General features: G+C 41.9%; 1 protein-coding gene across 1 annotated transcript in view; it reads left to right on the top strand.

Annotated features, from left to right (window-relative positions):
• LOC311120698 (multidrug and toxin extrusion protein 1-like) overlaps positions 1-22,024 on the top strand; it is a 70,802-nt gene that overhangs the window by 37,298 nt on the left and 11,480 nt on the right. The window lies entirely within an intron of this gene.

Genomic DNA, 22,024 nt, shown 5'->3' with positions numbered 1-22,024 from the left:
TCCAAATCCCACGGTTCCATATATTCCAAATCCCACGGTTTCATGTATTCCAAATCCCACTGTTCCATATATTCCAAATCCCACGGTTCCATATATTCCAAATCCCACGGTTTCATGTATTCCAAATCCCACGGTTCCATATATTCCAAGTTTTACGGTTCCATATATTCTAAATCCCACTGTTCCATATATTCCAAATCCCACGGTTCCATGTATTCCAAATCCCACGGTTCCATATATTCCAAATCCCACGATTCCATATATTCCAAGTTTTACAGTTCCATATATTCCAAATCCCACGGTTCCATATATTCCAAGTTTAGCTCAGCTGGTAGAGCACGGCGCTTGTAACGCCAAGGTAGTGGGTTCGATCCCCGGGACCACCCATACCAAAAAATTTATGCACACATGACTGTAAGTCGCTTTGGATAAAAGCGTCTGCTAAATGGCATATTATTATTATTATTATTACTGTTCCATATTTTCCAAGTTTTACGGTTCCATATATTCCAAATCCCACGGTTCCATATATTCCAAGTTTTACGGTTCCATGTATTCCAAATCCCACGGTTCCATGTATTCCAAATCCCACGTTTCCATGTATTCCAAATCCCACGGTTCCATGTATTCCAAATCCCACGGTTCCATGTATTCCAAATCCCACGGTTCCATATATTCCAAATCCCACGGTTCCATGTATTCCAAATCCCACGGTTCCATATATTCCAAATCCCACGGTTCCATATATTCCAAATCCCACGGTTCCATATATTCCAAATCCCACTGTTCCATATATTCCAAATCCCACGGTTCCATATATTCCAAATCCCACGGTTCCATATATTCCAAGTTTTACGGTTCCATATATTCTAAATCCCACTGTTCCATATATTCCAAATCCCACGGTTCCATGTATTCCAAATCCCACGGTTCCATGTATTCCAAATCCCACGGTTCCATATATTCCAAATCCCACGATTCCATATATTCCAAGTTTTACAGTTCCATATATTCCAAATCCCACGGTTCCATATATTCCAAGTTTAGCTCAGCTGGTAGAGCACGGCGCTTGTAACGCCAAGGTAGTGGGTTCGATCCCCGGGACCACCCATACCAAAAAATGTATGCACACATGACTGTAAGTCGCTTTGGATAAAAGCGTCTGCTAAATGGCATATTATTATTATTATTATTACTGTTCCATATTTTCCAAGTTTTACGGTTCCATATATTCCAAATCCCACGGTTCCATGTATTCCAAATCCCACGGTTCCATATATTCCAAATCCCACGGTTCCATATATTCCAAATCCCACGGTTCCATGTATTCCAAATCCCACGGTTCCATGTATTACAAATCCCACGGTTCCATGTATTCCAAATTCCCACGGTTCCATATATTCCAAATCCCACGGTTCCATGTATTCCAAATCCCACGGTTCCATGTATTCCAAATCCCACGGTTCCATGTATTCCAAATTCCCACGGTTCCATATATTCCAAGTTTTACGGTTCCATATATTCCAAATCCCACGGTTCCATGTATTCCAAATCCCACGGTTCCATATATTCCAAATCCCACGGTTCCATATATTCCAAATCCCACGGTTCCATGTATTCCAAATCCCACGGTTCCATGTATTCCAAATCCCACGGTTCCATGTATTCCAAATTCCCACGGTTCCATATATTCCAAGTTTTACGGTTCCATATATTCCAAATCCCACGGTTCCATGTATTCCAAATCCCACGGTTCCATATATTCCAAATCCCACGGTTCCATATATTCCAAATCCCACGGTTCCATGTATTCCAAATCCCACGGTTCCATATATTCCAAATCCCACGGTTCCATGTATTCCAAATCCCACGGTTCCATGTATTCCAAATCCCACGGTTCCATATATTCCAAATCCCACGGTTCCATGTATTCCAAATCCCACGGTTCCATGTATTCCAAATCCCACGGTTCCATGTATTCCAAATCCCACGGTTCCATGTATTCCAAATCCCACGGTTCCATATATTCCAAATCCCACGGTTCCATGTATTCCAAATCCCACGGTTCCATGTATTCCAAATCCCACGGTTCCATGTATTCCAAATCCCACGGTTCCATATATTCCAAATCCCACGGTTCCATATATTCCAAATCCCACTGTTCCATATATTCCAAATCCCACGGTTCCATATATTCCAAATCCCACGGTTCCATATATTCCAAATCCCACGGTTCCATATATTCCAAATCCCACGGTTTCATGTATTCCAAATCCCACGGTTCCATATATTCCAAATCCCACGGTTCCATATATTTCAAATCCCACTGTTCCATATATTCCAAATCCCACGGTTCCATATATTCCAAATCCCACGGTTTCATGTATTCCAAATCCCACTGTTCCATATATTCCAAATCCCACGGTTCCATATATTCCAAATCCCACGGTTTCATGTATTCCAAATCCCACGATTCCATATATTCCAAGTTTTACAGTTCCATATATTCCAAATCCCACGGTTCCATATATTCCAAGTTTAGCTCAGCTGGTAGAGCACGGCGCTTGTAACGCCAAGGTAGTGGGTTCGATCCCCGGGACCACCCATACCAAAAAATTTATGCACACATGACTGTAAGTCGCTTTGGATAAAAGCGTCTGCTAAATGGCATATTATTATTACTGTTCCATATTTTCCAAGTTTTACGGTTCCATATATTCCAATTCCCACGGTTCCATATATTCCAAGTTTTACGGTTCCATATATTCCAAATCCCACGGTTCCATGTATTCCAAATCCCACGGTTCCATATATTCCAAATCCCACGGTTCCATGTATTCCAAATCCCACGGTTCCATGTATTCCAAATCCCACGGTTCCATATATTCCAAATCCCACAGTTCCATGTATTCCAAATCCCACGGTTCCATGTATTCCAAATCCCACGGTTCCATATATTCCAAATCCCACGGTTCCATGTATTCCAAATCCCACGGTTCCATGTATTCCAAATCCCACGGTTCCATGTATTCCAAATCCCACGGTTCCATGTATTCCAAATCCCACGGTTCCATATATTCCAAATCCCACGGTTCCATGTATTCCAAATCCCACGGTTCCATGTATTCCAAATCCCACGGTTCCATGTATTCCAAATCCCACGGTTCCATATATTCCAAATCCCACGGTTCCATATATTCCAAATCCCACTGTTCCATATATTCCAAATCCCACGGTTCCATATATTCCAAATCCCACTGTTCCATATATTCCAAATCCCACGGTTCCATATATTCCAAATCCCACGGTTTCATGTATTCCAAATCCCACGGTTCCATATATTCCAAATCCCACGGTTCCATATATTCCAAATCCCACTGTTCCATATATTCCAAATCCCACGGTTCCATATATTCCAAATCCCACGGTTTCATGTATTCCAAATCCCACTGTTCCATATATTCCAAATCCCACGGTTCCATATATTCCAAATCCCACGGTTTCATGTATTCCAAATCCCACGGTTCCATATATTCCAAGTTTTACGGTTCCATATATTCTAAATCCCACTGTTCCATATATTCCAAATCCCACGGTTCCATGTATTCCAAATCCCACGGTTCCATATATTCCAAATCCCACGATTCCATATATTCCAAGTTTTACAGTTCCATATATTCCAAATCCCACGGTTCCATATATTCCAAGTTTAGCTCAGCTGGTAGAGCACGGCGCTTGTAACGCCAAGGTAGTGGGTTTGATCCCCGGGACCACCCATACCAAAAAATTTATGCACACATGACTGTAAGTCGCTTTGGATAAAAGCGTCTGCTAAATGGCATATTATTATTATTATTATTACTGTTCCATATTTTCCAAGTTTTACGGTTCCATATATTCCAAATCCCACGGTTCCATATATTCCAAGTTTTACGGTTCCATGTATTCCAAATCCCACGGTTCCATGTATTCCAAATCCCACGTTTCCATGTATTCCAAATCCCACGGTTCCATGTATTCCAAATCCCACGGTTCCATGTATTCCAAATCCCACGGTTCCATATATTCCAAATCCCACGGTTCCATATATTCCAAATCCCACTGTTCCATATATTCCAAATCCCACGGTTCCATATATTCCAAATCCCACGGTTCCATATATTCCAAGTTTTACGGTTCCATATATTCTAAATCCCACTGTTCCATATATTCCAAATCCCACGGTTCCATGTATTCCAAATCCCACGGTTCCATGTATTCCAAATCCCACGGTTCCATATATTCCAAATCCCACGATTCCATATATTCCAAGTTTTACAGTTCCATATATTCCAAATCCCACGGTTCCATATATTCCAAGTTTAGCTCAGCAGGTAGAGCACGGCGCTTGTAACGCCAAGGTAGTGGGTTCGATCCCCGGGACCACCCATACCAAAAAATTTATGCACACATGACTGTAAGTCGCTTTGGATAAAAGCGTCTGCTAAATGGCATATTATTATTATTATTATTACTGTTCCATATTTTCCAAGTTTTACGGTTCCATATATTCCAAATCCCACGGTTCCATATATTCCAAATCCCACGGTTCCATATATTCCAAGTTTTACGGTTCCATGTATTCCAAATCCCACGGTTCCATGTATTCCAAATCCCACGGTTCCATATATTCCAAATCCCACGGTTCCATATATTCCAAAACCCACGGTTCCATATATTCCAAATCCCACGGTTCCATATATTCCAAGTTTTACGGTTACATGTATTCCAAATCCCACGGTTCCATGTATTCCAAATCCCACGGTTCCATATATTCCAAATCCCACGGTTCCATGTATTCCAAATCCCACGGTTCCATGTATTCCAAATCCCACGGTTCCATGTATTACAAATCCCACGGTTCCATGTATTCCAAATTCCCACGGTTCCATATATTCCAAATCCCACGGTTCCATGTATTCCAAATCCCACGGTTCCATGTATTCCAAATCCCACGGTTCCATGTATTCCAAATTCCCACGGTTCCATATATTCCAAGTTTTACGGTTCCATATATTCCAAATCCCACGGTTCCATGTATTCCAAATCCCACGGTTCCATATATTCCAAATCCCACGGTTCCATATATTCCAAATCCCACGGTTCCATGTATTCCAAATCCCACGGTTCCATGTATTCCAAATCCCACGGTTCCATGTATTCCAAATTCCCACGGTTCCATATATTCCAAGTTTTACGGTTCCATATATTCCAAATCCCACGGTTCCATGTATTCCAAATCCCACGGTTCCATATATTCCAAATCCCACGGTTCCATATATTCCAAATCCCACGGTTCCATGTATTCCAAATCCCACGGTTCCATATATTCCAAATCCCACGGTTCCATGTATTCCAAATCCCACGGTTCCATGTATTCCAAATCCCACGGTTCCATATATTCCAAATCCCACGGTTCCATGTATTCCAAATCCCACGGTTCCATGTATTCCAAATCCCACGGTTCCATGTATTCCAAATCCCACGGTTCCATGTATTCCAAATCCCACGGTTCCATGTATTCCAAATCCCACGGTTCCATGTATTCCAAATCCCACGGTTCCATTTATTCCAAATCCCACGGTTCCATGTATTCCAAATCCCACGGTTCCATATATTCCAAATCCCACGGTTCCATATATTCCAAATCCCACTGTTCCATATATTCCAAATCCCACGGTTCCATATATTCCAAATCCCACTGTTCCATATATTCCAAATCCCACGGTTCCATATATTCCAAATCCCACGGTTTCATGTATTCCAAATCCCACGGTTCCATATATTCCAAATCCCACGGTTCCATATATTCCAAATCCCACTGTTCCATATATTCCAAATCCCACGGTTCCATATATTCCAAATCCCACGGTTTCATGTATTCCAAATCCCACGGTTCCATATATTCCAAATCCCACTGTTCCATATATTCCAAATCCCACGGTTCCATATATTCCAAATCCCACGGTTTCATGTATTCCAAATCCCACGGTTCCATATATTCCAAATCCCACGGTTCCATATATTCCAAATCCCGCTGTTCCATATATTCCAAATCCCATGGTTCCATATATTCCAAATCCCACGGTTTCATGTATTCCAAATCCCACTGTTCCATATATTCCAAATCCCACGGTTCCATATATTCCAAATCCCACGGTTTCATGTATTCCAAATCCCACGGTTCCATATATTCCAAGTTTTACGGTTCCATATATTCTAAATCCCACTGTTCCATATATTCCAAATCCCACGGTTCCATGTATTCCAAATCCCACGGTTCCATATATTCCAAATCCCACGATTCCATATATTCCAAGTTTTACAGTTCCATATATTCCAAATCCCACGGTTCCATATATTCCAAGTTTAGCTCAGCTGGTAGAGCACGGCGCTTGTAACGCCAAGGTAGTGGGTTCGATCCCCGGGACCACCCATACCAAAAAATTTATGCACACATGACTGTAAGTCGCTTTGGATAAAAGCGTCTGCTAAATGGCATATTATTATTATTATTATTACTGTTCCATATTTTCCAAGTTTTACGGTTCCATATATTCCAAATCCCACGGTTCCATATATTCCAAGTTTTACGGTTCCATGTATTCCAAATCCCACGGTTCCATGTATTCCAAATCCCACGTTTCCATGTATTCCAAATCCCACGGTTCCATGTATTCCAAATCCCACGGTTCCATGTATTCCAAATCCCACGGTTCCATATATTCCAAATCCCACGGTTCCATGTATTCCAAATCCCACGGTTCCATATATTCCAAATCCCACGGTTCCATATATTCCAAATCCCACGGTTCCATATATTCCAAATCCCACTGTTCCATATATTCCAAATCCCACGGTTCCATATATTCCAAATCCCCCGGTTCCATATATTCCAAGTTTTACGGTTCCATATATTCTAAATCCCACTGTTCCATATATTCCAATTCCCACGGTTCCATGTATTCCAAATCCCACGGTTCCATGTATTCCAAATCCCACGGTTCCATATATTCCAAATCCCACGATTCCATATATTCCAAGTTTTACAGTTCCATATATTCCAAATCCCACGGTTCCATATATTCCAAGTTTAGCTCAGCTGGTAGAGCACGGCGCTTGTAACGCCAAGGTAGTGGGTTCGATCCCCGGGACCACCCATACCAAAAAATGTATGCACACATGACTGTAAGTCGCTTTGGATAAAAGCGTCTGCTAAATGGCATATTATTATTATTATTATTACTGTTCCATATTTTCCAAGTTTTACGGTTCCATATATTCCAAATCCCACGGTTCCATGTATTCCAAATCCCACGGTTCCATATATTCCAAATCCCACGGTTCCATATATTCCAAATCCCACGGTTCCATGTATTCCAAATCCCACGGTTCCATGTATTACAAATCCCACGGTTCCATGTATTCCAAATTCCCACGGTTCCATATATTCCAAATCCCACGGTTCCATGTATTCCAAATCCCACGGTTCCATGTATTCCAAATCCCACGGTTCCATGTATTCCAAATTCCCACGGTTCCATATATTCCAAGTTTTACGGTTCCATATATTCCAAATCCCACGGTTCCATGTATTCCAAATCCCACGGTTCCATATATTCCAAATCCCACGGTTCCATATATTCCAAATCCCACGGTTCCATGTATTCCAAATCCCACGGTTCCATGTATTCCAAATCCCACGGTTCCATGTATTCCAAATTCCCACGGTTCCATATATTCCAAGTTTTACGGTTCCATATATTCCAAATCCCACGGTTCCATGTATTCCAAATCCCACGGTTCCATATATTCCAAATCCCACGGTTCCATATATTCCAAATCCCACGGTTCCATGTATTCCAAATCCCACGGTTCCATATATTCCAAATCCCACGGTTCCATGTATTCCAAATCCCACGGTTCCATGTATTCCAAATCCCACGGTTCCATATATTCCAAATCCCACGGTTCCATGTATTCCAAATCCCACGGTTCCATGTATTCCAAATCCCACGGTTCCATGTATTCCAAATCCCACGGTTCCATGTATTCCAAATCCCACGGTTCCATATATTCCAAATCCCACGGTTCCATGTATTCCAAATCCCACGGTTCCATGTATTCCAAATCCCACGGTTCCATGTATTCCAAATCCCACGGTTCCATATATTCCAAATCCCACGGTTCCATATATTCCAAATCCCACTGTTCCATATATTCCAAATCCCACGGTTCCATATATTCCAAATCCCACGGTTCCATATATTCCAAATCCCACGGTTCCATATATTCCAAATCCCACGGTTTCATGTATTCCAAATCCCACGGTTCCATATATTCCAAATCCCACGGTTCCATATATTTCAAATCCCACTGTTCCATATATTCCAAATCCCACGGTTCCATATATTCCAAATCCCACGGTTTCATGTATTCCAAATCCCACTGTTCCATATATTCCAAATCCCACGGTTCCATATATTCCAAATCCCACGGTTTCATGTATTCCAAATCCCACGATTCCATATATTCCAAGTTTTACAGTTCCATATATTCCAAATCCCACGGTTCCATATATTCCAAGTTTAGCTCAGCTGGTAGAGCACGGCGCTTGTAACGCCAAGGTAGTGGGTTCGATCCCCGGGACCACCCATACCAAAAAATTTATGCACACATGACTGTAAGTCGCTTTGGATAAAAGCGTCTGCTAAATGGCATATTATTATTACTGTTCCATATTTTCCAAGTTTTACGGTTCCATATATTCCAATTCCCACGGTTCCATATATTCCAAGTTTTACGGTTCCATATATTCCAAATCCCACGGTTCCATGTATTCCAAATCCCACGGTTCCATATATTCCAAATCCCACGGTTCCATGTATTCCAAATCCCACGGTTCCATGTATTCCAAATCCCACGGTTCCATATATTCCAAATCCCACAGTTCCATGTATTCCAAATCCCACGGTTCCATGTATTCCAAATCCCACGGTTCCATATATTCCAAATCCCACGGTTCCATGTATTCCAAATCCCACGGTTCCATGTATTCCAAATCCCACGGTTCCATGTATTCCAAATCCCACGGTTCCATGTATTCCAAATCCCACGGTTCCATATATTCCAAATCCCACGGTTCCATGTATTCCAAATCCCACGGTTCCATGTATTCCAAATCCCACGGTTCCATGTATTCCAAATCCCACGGTTCCATATATTCCAAATCCCACGGTTCCATATATTCCAAATCCCACTGTTCCATATATTCCAAATCCCACGGTTCCATATATTCCAAATCCCACTGTTCCATATATTCCAAATCCCACGGTTCCATATATTCCAAATCCCACGGTTTCATGTATTCCAAATCCCACGGTTCCATATATTCCAAATCCCACGGTTCCATATATTCCAAATCCCACTGTTCCATATATTCCAAATCCCACGGTTCCATATATTCCAAATCCCACGGTTTCATGTATTCCAAATCCCACTGTTCCATATATTCCAAGTTTTACGGTTCCATATATTCTAAATCCCACTGTTCCATATATTCCAAATCCCACGGTTCCATGTATTCCAAATCCCACGGTTCCATATATTCCAAATCCCACGATTCCATATATTCCAAGTTTTACAGTTCCATATATTCCAAATCCCACGGTTCCATATATTCCAAGTTTAGCTCAGCTGGTAGAGCACGGCGCTTGTAACGCCAAGGTAGTGGGTTCGATCCCCGGGACCACCCATACCAAAAAATTTATGCACACATGACTGTAAGTCGCTTTGGATAAAAGCGTCTGCTAAATGGCATATTATTATTATTATTATTACTGTTCCATATTTTCCAAGTTTTACGGTTCCATATATTCCAAATCCCACGGTTCCATATATTCCAAGTTTTACGGTTCCATGTATTCCAAATCCCACGGTTCCATGTATTCCAAATCCCACGTTTCCATGTATTCCAAATCCCACGGTTCCATGTATTCCAAATCCCACGGTTCCATGTATTCCAAATCCCACGGTTCCATATATTCCAAATCCCACGGTTCCATGTATTCCAAATCCCACGGTTCCATATATTCCAAATCCCACGGTTCCATATATTCCAAATCCCACGGTTCCATATATTCCAAATCCCACTGTTCCATATATTCCAAATCCCACGGTTCCATATATTCCAAATCCCCCGGTTCCATATATTCCAAGTTTTACGGTTCCATATATTCTAAATCCCACTGTTCCATATATTCCAAATCCCACGGTTCCATGTATTCCAAATCCCACGGTTCCATGTATTCCAAATCCCACGGTTCCATATATTCCAAATCCCACGATTCCATATATTCCAAGTTTTACAGTTCCATATATTCCAAATCCCACGGTTCCATATATTCCAAGTTTAGCTCAGCTGGTAGAGCACGGCGCTTGTAACGCCAAGGTAGTGGGTTCGATCCCCTGGACCACCCATACCAAAAAATGTATGCACACATGACTGTAAGTCGCTTTGGATAAAAGCGTCTGCTAAATGGCATATTATTATTATTATTATTACTGTTCCATATTTTCCAAGTTTTACGGTTCCATATATTCCAAATCCCACGGTTCCATGTATTCCAAATCCCACGGTTCCATATATTCCAAATCCCACGGTTCCATATATTCCAAATCCCACGGTTCCATGTATTCCAAATCCCACGGTTCCATGTATTACAAATCCCACGGTTCCATGTATTCCAAATTCCCACGGTTCCATATATTCCAAATCCCACGGTTCCATGTATTCCAAATCCCACGGTTCCATGTATTCCAAATCCCACGGTTCCATGTATTCCAAATTCCCACGGTTCCATATATTCCAAGTTTTACGGTTCCATATATTCCAAATCCCACGGTTCCATGTATTCCAAATCCCACGGTTCCATATATTCCAAATCCCACGGTTCCATATATTCCAAATCCCACGGTTCCATGTATTCCAAATCCCACGGTTCCATGTATTCCAAATCCCACGGTTCCATGTATTCCAAATTCCCACGGTTCCATATATTCCAAGTTTTACGGTTCCATATATTCCAAATCCCACGGTTCCATGTATTCCAAATCCCACGGTTCCATATATTCCAAATCCCACGGTTCCATATATTCCAAATCCCACGGTTCCATGTATTCCAAATCCCACGGTTCCATATATTCCAAATCCCACGGTTCCATGTATTCCAAATCCCACGGTTCCATGTATTCCAAATCCCACGGTTCCATATATTCCAAATCCCACGGTTCCATGTATTCCAAATCCCACGGTTCCATGTATTCCAAATCCCACGGTTCCATGTATTCCAAATCCCACGGTTCCATGTATTCCAAATCCCACGGTTCCATATATTCCAAATCCCACGGTTCCATGTATTCCAAATCCCACGGTTCCATGTATTCCAAATCCCACGGTTCCATGTATTCCAAATCCCACGGTTCCATATATTCCAAATCCCACGGTTCCATATATTCCAAATCCCACTGTTCCATATATTCCAAATCCCACGGTTCCATATATTCCAAATCCCACGGTTCCATATATTCCAAATCCCACGGTTCCATATATTCCAAATCCCACGGTTTCATGTATTCCAAATCCCACGGTTCCATATATTCCAAATCCCACGGTTCCATATATTTCAAATCCCACTGTTCCATATATTCCAAATCCCACGGTTCCATATATTCCAAATCCCACGGTTTCATGTATTCCAAATCCCACTGTTCCATATATTCCAAATCCCACGGTTCCATATATTCCAAATCCCACGGTTTCATGTATTCCAAATCCCACGATTCCATATATTCCAAGTTTTACAGTTCCATATATTCCAAATCCCACGGTTCCATATATTCCAAGTTTAGCTCAGCTGGTAGAGCACGGCGCTTGTAACGCCAAGGTAGTGGGTTCGATCCCCGGGACCACCCATACCAAAAAATTTATGCACACATGACTGTAAGTCGCTTTGGATAAAAGCGTCTGCTAAATGGCATATTATTATTACTGTTCCATATTTTCCAAGTTTTACGGTTCCATATATTCCAATTCCCACGGTTCCATATATTCCAAGTTTTACGGTTCCATATATTCCAAATCCCACGGTTCCATGTATTCCAAATCCCACGGTTCCATATATTCCAAATCCCACGGTTCCATGTATTCCAAATCCCACGGTTCCATGTATTCCAAATCCCACGGTTCCATATATTCCAAATCCCACAGTTCCATGTATTCCAAATCCCACGGTTCCATGTATTCCAAATCCCACGGTTCCATATATTCCAAATCCCACGGTTCCATGTATTCCAAATCCCACGGTTCCATGTATTCCAAATCCCACGGTTCCATGTATTCCAAATCCCACGGTTCCATGTATTCCAAATCCCACGGTTCCATATATTCCAAATCCCACGGTTCCATGTATTCCAAATCCCACGGTTCCATGTATTCCAAATCCCACGGTTCCATGTATTCCAAATCCCACGGTTCCATATATTCCAAATCCCACGGTTCCATATATTCCAAATCCCACGGTTCCATGTATTCCAAATCCCACGGTTCCATTTATTCCAAATCCCACGGTTCCATGTATTCCAAATCCCACGGTTCCATATATTCCAAATCCCACGGTTCCATATATTCCAAATCCCACTGTTCCATATATTCCAAATCCCACGGTTCCATATATTCCAAATCCCACTGTTCCATATATTCCAAATCCCACGGTTCCATATATTCCAAATCCCACGGTTTCATGTATTCCAAATCCCACGGTTCCATATATTCCAAATCCCACGGTTCCATATATTCCAAATCCCACTGTTCCATATATTCCAAATCCCACGGTTCCATATATTCCAAATCCCACGGTTTCATGTATTCCAAATCCCACGGTTCCATATATTCCAAATCCCACTGTTCCATATATTCCAAATCCCACGGTTCCATATATTCCAAATCCCACGGTTTCATGTATTCCAAATCCCACGGTTCCATATATTCCAAATCCCACGGTTCCATATATTCCAAATCCCGCTGTTCCATATATTCCAAATCCCACGGTTCCATATATTCCAAATCCCACGGTTTCATGTATTCCAAATCCCACTGTTCCATATATTCCAAATCCCACGGTTCCATATATTCCAAATCCCACGGTTTCATGTATTCCAAATCCCACGGTTCCATATATTCCAAGTTTTACGGTTCCATATATTCTAAATCCCACTGTTCCATATATTCCAAATCCCACGGTTCCATGTATTCCAAATCCCACGGTTCCATATATTCCAAATCCCACGATTCCATATATTCCAAGTTTTACAGTTCCATATATTCCAAATCCCACGGTTCCATATATTCCAAGTTTAGCTCAGCTGGTAGAGCACGGCGCTTGTAACGCCAAGGTAGTGGGTTCGATCCCCGGGACCACCCATACCAAAAAATTTATGCACACATGACTGTAAGTCGCTTTGGATAAAAGCGTCTGCTAAATGGCATATTATTATTATTATTATTACTGTTCCATATTTTCCAAGTTTTACGGTTCCATATATTCCAAATCCCACGGTTCCATATATTCCAAGTTTTACGGTTCCATGTATTCCAAATCCCACGGTTCCATGTATTCCAAATCCCACGTTTCCATGTATTCCAAATCCCACGGTTCCATGTATTCCAAATCCCACGGTTCCATGTATTCCAAATCCCACGGTTCCATATATTCCAAATCCCACGGTTCTATGTATTCCAAATCCCACGGTTCCATATATTCCAAATCCCACGGTTCCATATATTCCAAATCCCACGGTTCCATATATTCCAAATCCCACTGTTCCATATATTCCAAATCCCACGGTTCCATATATTCCAAATCCCCCGTTTCCATATATTCCAAGTTTTACGGTTCCATATATTCTAAATCCCACTGTTCCATATATTCCAAATCCCACGGTTCCATGTATTCCAAATCCCACGGTTCCATGTATTCCAAATCCCACGGTTCCATATATTCCAAATCCCACGATTCCATATATTCCAAGTTTTACAGTTCCATATATTCCAAATCCCACGGTTCCATATATTCCAAGTTTAGCTCAGCTGGTAGAGCACGGCGCTTGTAACGCCAAGGTAGTGGGTTCGATCCCCGGGACCACCCATACCAAAAAATTTATGCACACATGACTGTAAATCGCTTTGGATAAAAGCGTCTGCTAAATGGCATATTATTATTATTATTATTACTGTTCCATATTTTCCAAGTTTTACGGTTCCATATATTCCAAATCCCACGGTTCCATATATTCCAAATCCCACGGTTCCATATATTCCAAGTTTTACGGTTCCATGTATTCCAAATCCCACGGTTCCATGTATTCCAAATCCCACGGTTCCATATATTCCAAATCCCACGGTTCCATATATTCCAAATCCCACGGTTCCATGTATTCCAAATCCCACGGTTCCATGTATTCCAAATCCCATGGTTCCATGTATTCCAAATTCCCACGGTTCCATATATTCCAAGTTTTACGGTTCCATATATTCCAAATCCCACGGTTCCATGTATTCCAAATCCCACGGTTCCATATATTCCAAATCCCACGGTTCCATATATTCAAAATCCCACGGTTCCATGTATTCCAAATCCCACGGTTCCATGTATTCCAAATCCCACGGTTCCATGTATTCCAAATTCCCACGGTTCCATGTATTCCAAGTTTTACGGTTCCATATATTCCAAATCCCACGGTTCCATGTATTCCAAATCCCACGGTTCCATATATTCCAAATCCCACGGTTCCATGTATTCCAAATCCCACGGTTCCATATATTCCAAATCCCACGGTTCCATATATTCCAAATCCCACGGTTCCATGTATTCCAAATCCCACGGTTCCATGTATTCCAAATCCCACGGTTCCATGTATTCCAAATTCCCACGGTTCCATATATTCCAAGTTTTACGGTTCCATATATTCCAAATCCCACGGTTCCATGTATTCCAAATCCCACGGTTCCATATATTCCAAATCCCACGGTTCCATATATTCCAAATCCCACGGTTCCATGTATTCCAAATCCCACGGTTCCATGTATTACAAATCCCACGGTTCCATGTATTCCAAATTCCCACGGTTCCATATATTCCAAATCCCACGGTTCCATGTATTCCAAATCCCACGGTTCCATGTATTCCAAATCCCACGGTTCCATGTATTCCAAATTCCCACGGTTCCATATATTCCAAGTTTTACGGTTCCATATATTCCAAATCCCACGGTTCCATGTATTCCAAATCCCACGGTTCCATATATTCCAAATCCCACGGTTCTTTATATTCCAAATCCCACGGTTCCATGTATTCCAAATCCCACGGTTCCATGTATTCCAAATCCCACGGTTCCATGTATTCCAAATCCCACGGTTCCATGTATTCCAAATCCCACGGTTCCATGTATTCCAAATCCCACGGTTCCATATATTCCAAATCCCACGGTTCCATGTATTCCAAATCCCACGGTTCCATATATTCCAAATCCCACGGTTCCATGTATTCCAAATCCCACGGTTCCATGTATTCCAAATCCCACGGTTCCATGTATTCCAAATCCCACGGTTCCATGTATTCCAAATCCCACGGTTCCATATATTCCAAATCCCACGGTTCCATGTATTCCAAATCCCACGGTTCCATGTATTCCAAATCCCACGGTTCCATGTATTCCAAATCCCACGGTTCCATATATTCCAAATCCCACGGTTCCATATATTCCAAATCCCACTGTTCCATATATTCCAAATCCCACGGTTCCATGTATTCCAAATCCCACGGTTCCATGTATTCCAAATCCCACGGTTCCATATATTCCAAATCCCACGGTTCCATATATTCCAAATCCCACTGTTCCATATATTCCAAATCCCACGGTTCCATGTATTCCAAATCCCACGGTTCCATATATTCCAAATCCCACGGTTCCATATATTCCAAATCCCACGGTTCCATGTATTCCAAATCCCACGGTTCCATGTATTCCAAATCCCACGGTTCCATGTATTCCAAATCCCACGGTTCCATATATTCCAAGTTTTACGGTTCCATGTATTCCAAATCCCACGGTTCCATGTATTCCAAATCCCACGGTTCCATATATTCCAAATCCCACGGTTCCATATATTCCAAATCCCACGGTTCCATGTATTCCAAATCCCACGGTTCCATGTATTCCAAATCCCACGGTTCCATGTATTCCAAATTCCCACGGTTCCATGTATTCCAAATCCCACGGTTCCATGTATTCCAAATCCCACGGTTCCATATATTCCAAATCCCACGGTTCCATATATTCCAAATCCCACGGTTCCATATATTCCAAGTTTTACGGTTCCATGTATTCCAAATCCCACGGTTCCATGTATTCCAAATCCCACGGTTCCATATATTCCAAATCCCACGGTTCCATATATTCCAAAACCCACGGTTCCATATATTCCAAATCCCACGGTTCCATATATTCCAAGTTTTACGGTTCCATGTATTCCAAATCCCACGGTTCCATGTATTCCAAATCCCACGGTTCCATATATTCCAAATCCCACGGTTCCATGTATTCCAAATCCCACGGTTCCATGTATTCCAAATCCCACGGTTCCATGTATTACAAATCCCACGGTTCCATGTATTCCAAATTCCCACGGTTCCATATATTACAAATCCCACGGTTCCATGTATTCCCAATCCCACGGTTCCATGTATTCCAAATCCCACGGTTCCATGTATTCCAAATTCCCACGGTTCCATATATTCCAAGTTTTACGGTTCCATATATTCCAAATCCCACGGTTCCATGTATTCCAAATCCCACGGTTCCATATATTCCAAATCCCACGGTTCCATGTATTCCAAATCCCACGGTTCCATATATTCCAAATCCCACGGTTCCATATATTCCAAATCCCACGGTTCCATGTATTCCAAATCCCACGGTTCCATGTATTCCAAATCCCACGGTTCCATATATTCCAAATCCCACGGTTCCATATATTCCAAATCCCACGGTTCCATGTATTCCAAATCCCACGGTTCCATGTATTCCAAATCCCACGGTTCCATGTATTCCAAATTCCCACGGTTCCATATATTCCAAGTTTTACGGTTCCATATATTCCAAATCCCACGGTTCCATGTATTCCAAATCCCACGGTTCCATATATTCCAAATCCCACGGTTCCATATATTCCAAATCCCACGGTTCCATGTATTCCAAATCCCACGGTTCCATATATTCCAAATCCCACGGTTCCATGTATTCCAAATCCCACGGTTCCAAGTATTCCAAATTCCCACGGTTCCATATATTCCAAGTTTTACGGTTCCATATATTCCAAATCCCACGGTTCCATGTATTCCAAATCCCACGGTTCCATATATTCCAAATCCCACGGTTCCATATATTCCAAATCCCACGGTTCCATGTATTCCAAATCCCACGGTTCCATGTATTACAAATCCCACGGTTCCATGTATTCCAAATTCCCACGGTTCCATATATTCCAAATCCCACGGTTCCATGTATTCCAAATCCCACGGTTCCATGTATTCCAAATCCCACGGTTCCATGTATTCCAAATTCCCACGGTTCCATATATTCCAAGTTTTACGGTTCCATATATTCCAAATCCCACGGTTCCATGTATTCCAAATCCCACGGTTCCATATATTCCAAATCCCACGGTTCTTTATATTCCAAATCCCACGGTTCCATGTATTCCAAATCCCACGGTTCCATGTATTCCAAATCCCACGGTTCCATGTATTCCAAATCCCACGGTTCCATGTATTCCAAATCCCACGGTTCCATGTATTCCAAATCCCACGGTTCCATATATTCCAAATCCCACGGTTCCATGTATTCCAAATCCCACGGTTCCATATATTCCAAATCCCACGGTTCCATATATTCCAAATCCCACGGTTCCATGTATTCCAAATCCCACGGTTCCATATATTCCAAATCCCACGGTTCCATGTATTCCAAATCCCACGGTTCCATGTATTCCAAATCCCACGGTTCCATATATTCCAAATCCCACGGTTCCATGTATTCCAAATCCCACGGTTCCATGTATTCCAAATCCCACGGTTCCATGTATTCCAAATCCCACGGTTCCATGTATTCCAAATCCCACGGTTCCATATATTCCAAATCCCACGGTTCCATGTATTCCAAATCCCACGGTTCCATGTATTCCAAATCCCACGGTTCCATGTATTCCAAATCCCACGGTTCCATATATTCCAAATCCCACGGTTCCATATATTCCAAATCCCACTGTTCCATATATTCCAAATCCCACGGTTCCATGTATTCCAAATCCCACGGTTCCATGTATTCCAAATCCCACGGTTCCATATATTCCAAATCCCACGGTTCCATATATTCCAAATCCCACTGTTCCATATATTCCAAATCCCACGGTTCCATGTATTCCAAATCCCACGGTTCCATATATTCCAAATCCCACGGTTCCATATATTCCAAATCCCACGGTTCCATGTATTCCAAATCCCACGGTTCCATGTATTCCAAATCCCACGGTTCCATGTATTCCAAATCCCACGGTTCCATATATTCCAAGTTTTACGGTTCCATGTATTCCAAATCCCACGGTTCCATGTATTCCAAATCCCACGGTTCCATATATTCCAAATCCCACGGTTCCATATATTCCAAATCCCACGGTTCCATGTATTCCAAATCCCACGGTTCCATGTATTCCAAATCCCACGGTTCCATGTATTCCAAATTCCCACGGTTCCATGTATTCCAAATCCCACGGTTCCATGTATTCCAAATCCCACGGTTCCATGTATTCCAAATTCCCACGGTTCCATGTATTCCAAGTTTTACGGTTCCATATATTCCAAATCCCACGGTTCCATGTATTCCAAATCCCACGGTTCCATATATTCCAAATCCCAGGGTTCCATATATTCCAAATCCCACGGTTCCATGTATTCCAAATCCCACGGTTCCATGTATTCCAAATCCCACGGTTCCATGTATTCCAAATTCCCAAGGTTCCATATATTCCAAGTTTTACGGTTCCATACATTCCAAATCCCACGGTTCCATGTATTCCAAATCCCACGGTTCCATATATTCCAAATCCCACGGTTCGATATATTCCAAATCCCACGGTTCCATGTATTCCAAATCCCACGGTTCCATGTATTACAAATCCCACGGTTCCATGTATTCCAAATTCCCACGGTTCCATATATTCCAAATCCCACGGTTCCATGTATTCCAAATCCCACGGTTCCATGTATTCCAAATCCCACGGTTCCATGTATTCCAAATTCCCATGGTTCCATATATTCCAAGTTTTACGGTTCCATATATTCCAAATCCCACGGTTCCATGTATTCCAAATCCCACGGTTCCATATATTCCAAATCCCACGGTTCCATATATTCCAAATCCCACGGTTCCATGTATTCCAAATCCCACGGTTCCATGTATTCCAAATCCCACGGTTCCATGTATTCCAAATTCCCACGGTTCCATATATTCCAAGTTTTACGGTTCCATATATTCCAAATCCCACGGTTCCATGTATTCCAAATCCCACGGTTCCATATATTCCAAATCCCACGGTTCCATATATTCCAAATCCCACGGTTCCATGTATTCCAAATCCCACGGTTCCATATATTCCAAATCCCACGGTTCCATGTATTCCAAATCCCACGGTTCCATGTATTCCAAATCCCACGGTTCCATATATTCCAAATCCCACGGTTCCATGTATTCCAAATCCCACGGTTCCATGTATTCCAAATCCCACGGTTCCATGTATTCCAAATCCCACGGTTCCATTTATTCCAAATCCCACGGTTCCATATATTCCAAATCCCACGGTTCCATGTATTCCAAATCCCACGGTTCCATGTATTCCAAATCCCACGGTTCCATGTATTCCAAATCCCACGGTTCCATATATTCCAAATCCCACGGTTCCATATATTCCAAATCCCACTGTTCCATATATTCCAAATCCCACGGTTCCATATATTCCAAATCCCACTGTTCCATATATTCCAAATCCCACTGTTCCATATATTCCAAATCCCACGGTTCCATATATTCCAAATCCCACGGTTTCATGTATTCCAAATCCCACGGTTCCATATATTCCAAATCCCACGGTTCCATATATTCCAAATCCCACTGTTCCATATATTCCAAATCCCACGGTTCCATATATTCCAAATCCCACGGTTTCATGTATTCCAAATCCCACGGTTCCATATATTCCAAATCCCACGATTCCATATATTCCAAGTTTTACAGTTCCATATATTCCAATTCCCACGGTTCCATATATTCCAAGTTTTACGGTTCCATATATTCCAAATCCCACGGTTCCATGTATTCCAAATCCCACGGTTCCATATATTCCAAATCCCACGGTTCCATATATTCCAAATCCCACGGTTCCATGTATTCCAAATCCCACGGTTCCATGTATTCCAAATCCCCCGGTTCCATATATTCCAAATCCCACGGTTCCATGTATTCCAAATCCCACGGTTCCATGTATTCCAAATCCCACGGTTCCATATATTCCAAATCCCACGGTTCCATGTATTCCAAATCCCACGGTTCCATGTATTCCAAATCCCACGGTTCCATGTATTCCAAATCCCACGGTTCCATGTATTCCAAATCCCACGGTTCCATATATTCCAAATCCCACGGTTCCATGTATTCCAAATCCCACGGTTCCATGTATTCCAAATCCCACGGTTCCATGTATTCCAAATTCCCACGGTTCCATATATTCCAAGTTTTACGGTTCCATATATTCCAAATCCCACGGTTCCATGTATTCCAAATCCCACGGTTCCATATATTCCAAATCCCACGGTTCTTTATATTCCAAATCCCACGGTTCCATGTATTCCAAATCCCACGGTTCCATGTATTCCAAATCCCACGGTTCCATGTATTCCAAATCCCACGGTTCCATGTATTCCAAATCCCACGGTTCCATATATTCCAAATCCCACGGTTCCATATATTCCAAATCCCACTGTTCCATATATTCCAAATCCCACGGTTCCATATATTCCAAATCCCACTGTTCCATATATTCCAAATCCCACGGTTCCATATATTCCAAATCCCACGGTTTCATGTATTCCAAATCCCACGGTTCCATATATTCCAAATCCCACGGTTCCATATATTCCAAATCCCACTGTTCCATATATTCCAAATCCCACGGTTCCATATATTCCAAATCCCACGGTTTCATGTATTCCAAATCCCACTGTTCCATATATTCCAAATCCCACGGTTCCATATATTCCAAATCCCACGGTTTCATGTATTCCAAATCCCACGGTTCCATATATTCCAAGTTTTACGGTTCCATATATTCTAAATCCCACTGTTCCATATATTCCAAATCCCACGGTTCCATGTATTCCAAATCCCACGGTTCCATATATTCCAAATCCCACGATTCCATATATTCCAAGTTTTACAGTTCCATATATTCCAAATCCCACGGTTCCATATATTCCAAGTTTAGCTCAGCTGGTAGAGCACGGCGCTTGTAACGCCAAGGTAGTGGGTTCGATCCCCGGGACCACCCATACCAAAAAATTTATGCACACATGACTGTAAGTCGCTTTGGATAAAAGCGTCTGCTAAATGGCATATTATTATTATTATTATTACTGTTCCATATTTTCCAAGTTTTACGGTTCCATATATTCCAAATCCCACGGTTCCATATATTCCAAGTTTTACGGTTCCATGTATTCCAAATCCCACGGTTCCATGTATTCCAAATCCCACGTTTCCATGTATTCCAAATCCCACGGTTCCATGTATTCCAAATCCCACGGTTCCATATATTCCA

Source organism: Coregonus lavaretus (genome assembly GCF_964263955.1).
Source record: "Coregonus lavaretus genome assembly, contig: HAP1_SCAFFOLD_1097, whole genome shotgun sequence".
NCBI classification, from domain to species: Eukaryota; Metazoa; Chordata; class Actinopteri; order Salmoniformes; family Salmonidae; genus Coregonus; species Coregonus lavaretus.
Note: the sequence above shows the minus strand (reverse complement) of the source record. Positions and strands in the feature narration are given on the sequence as shown.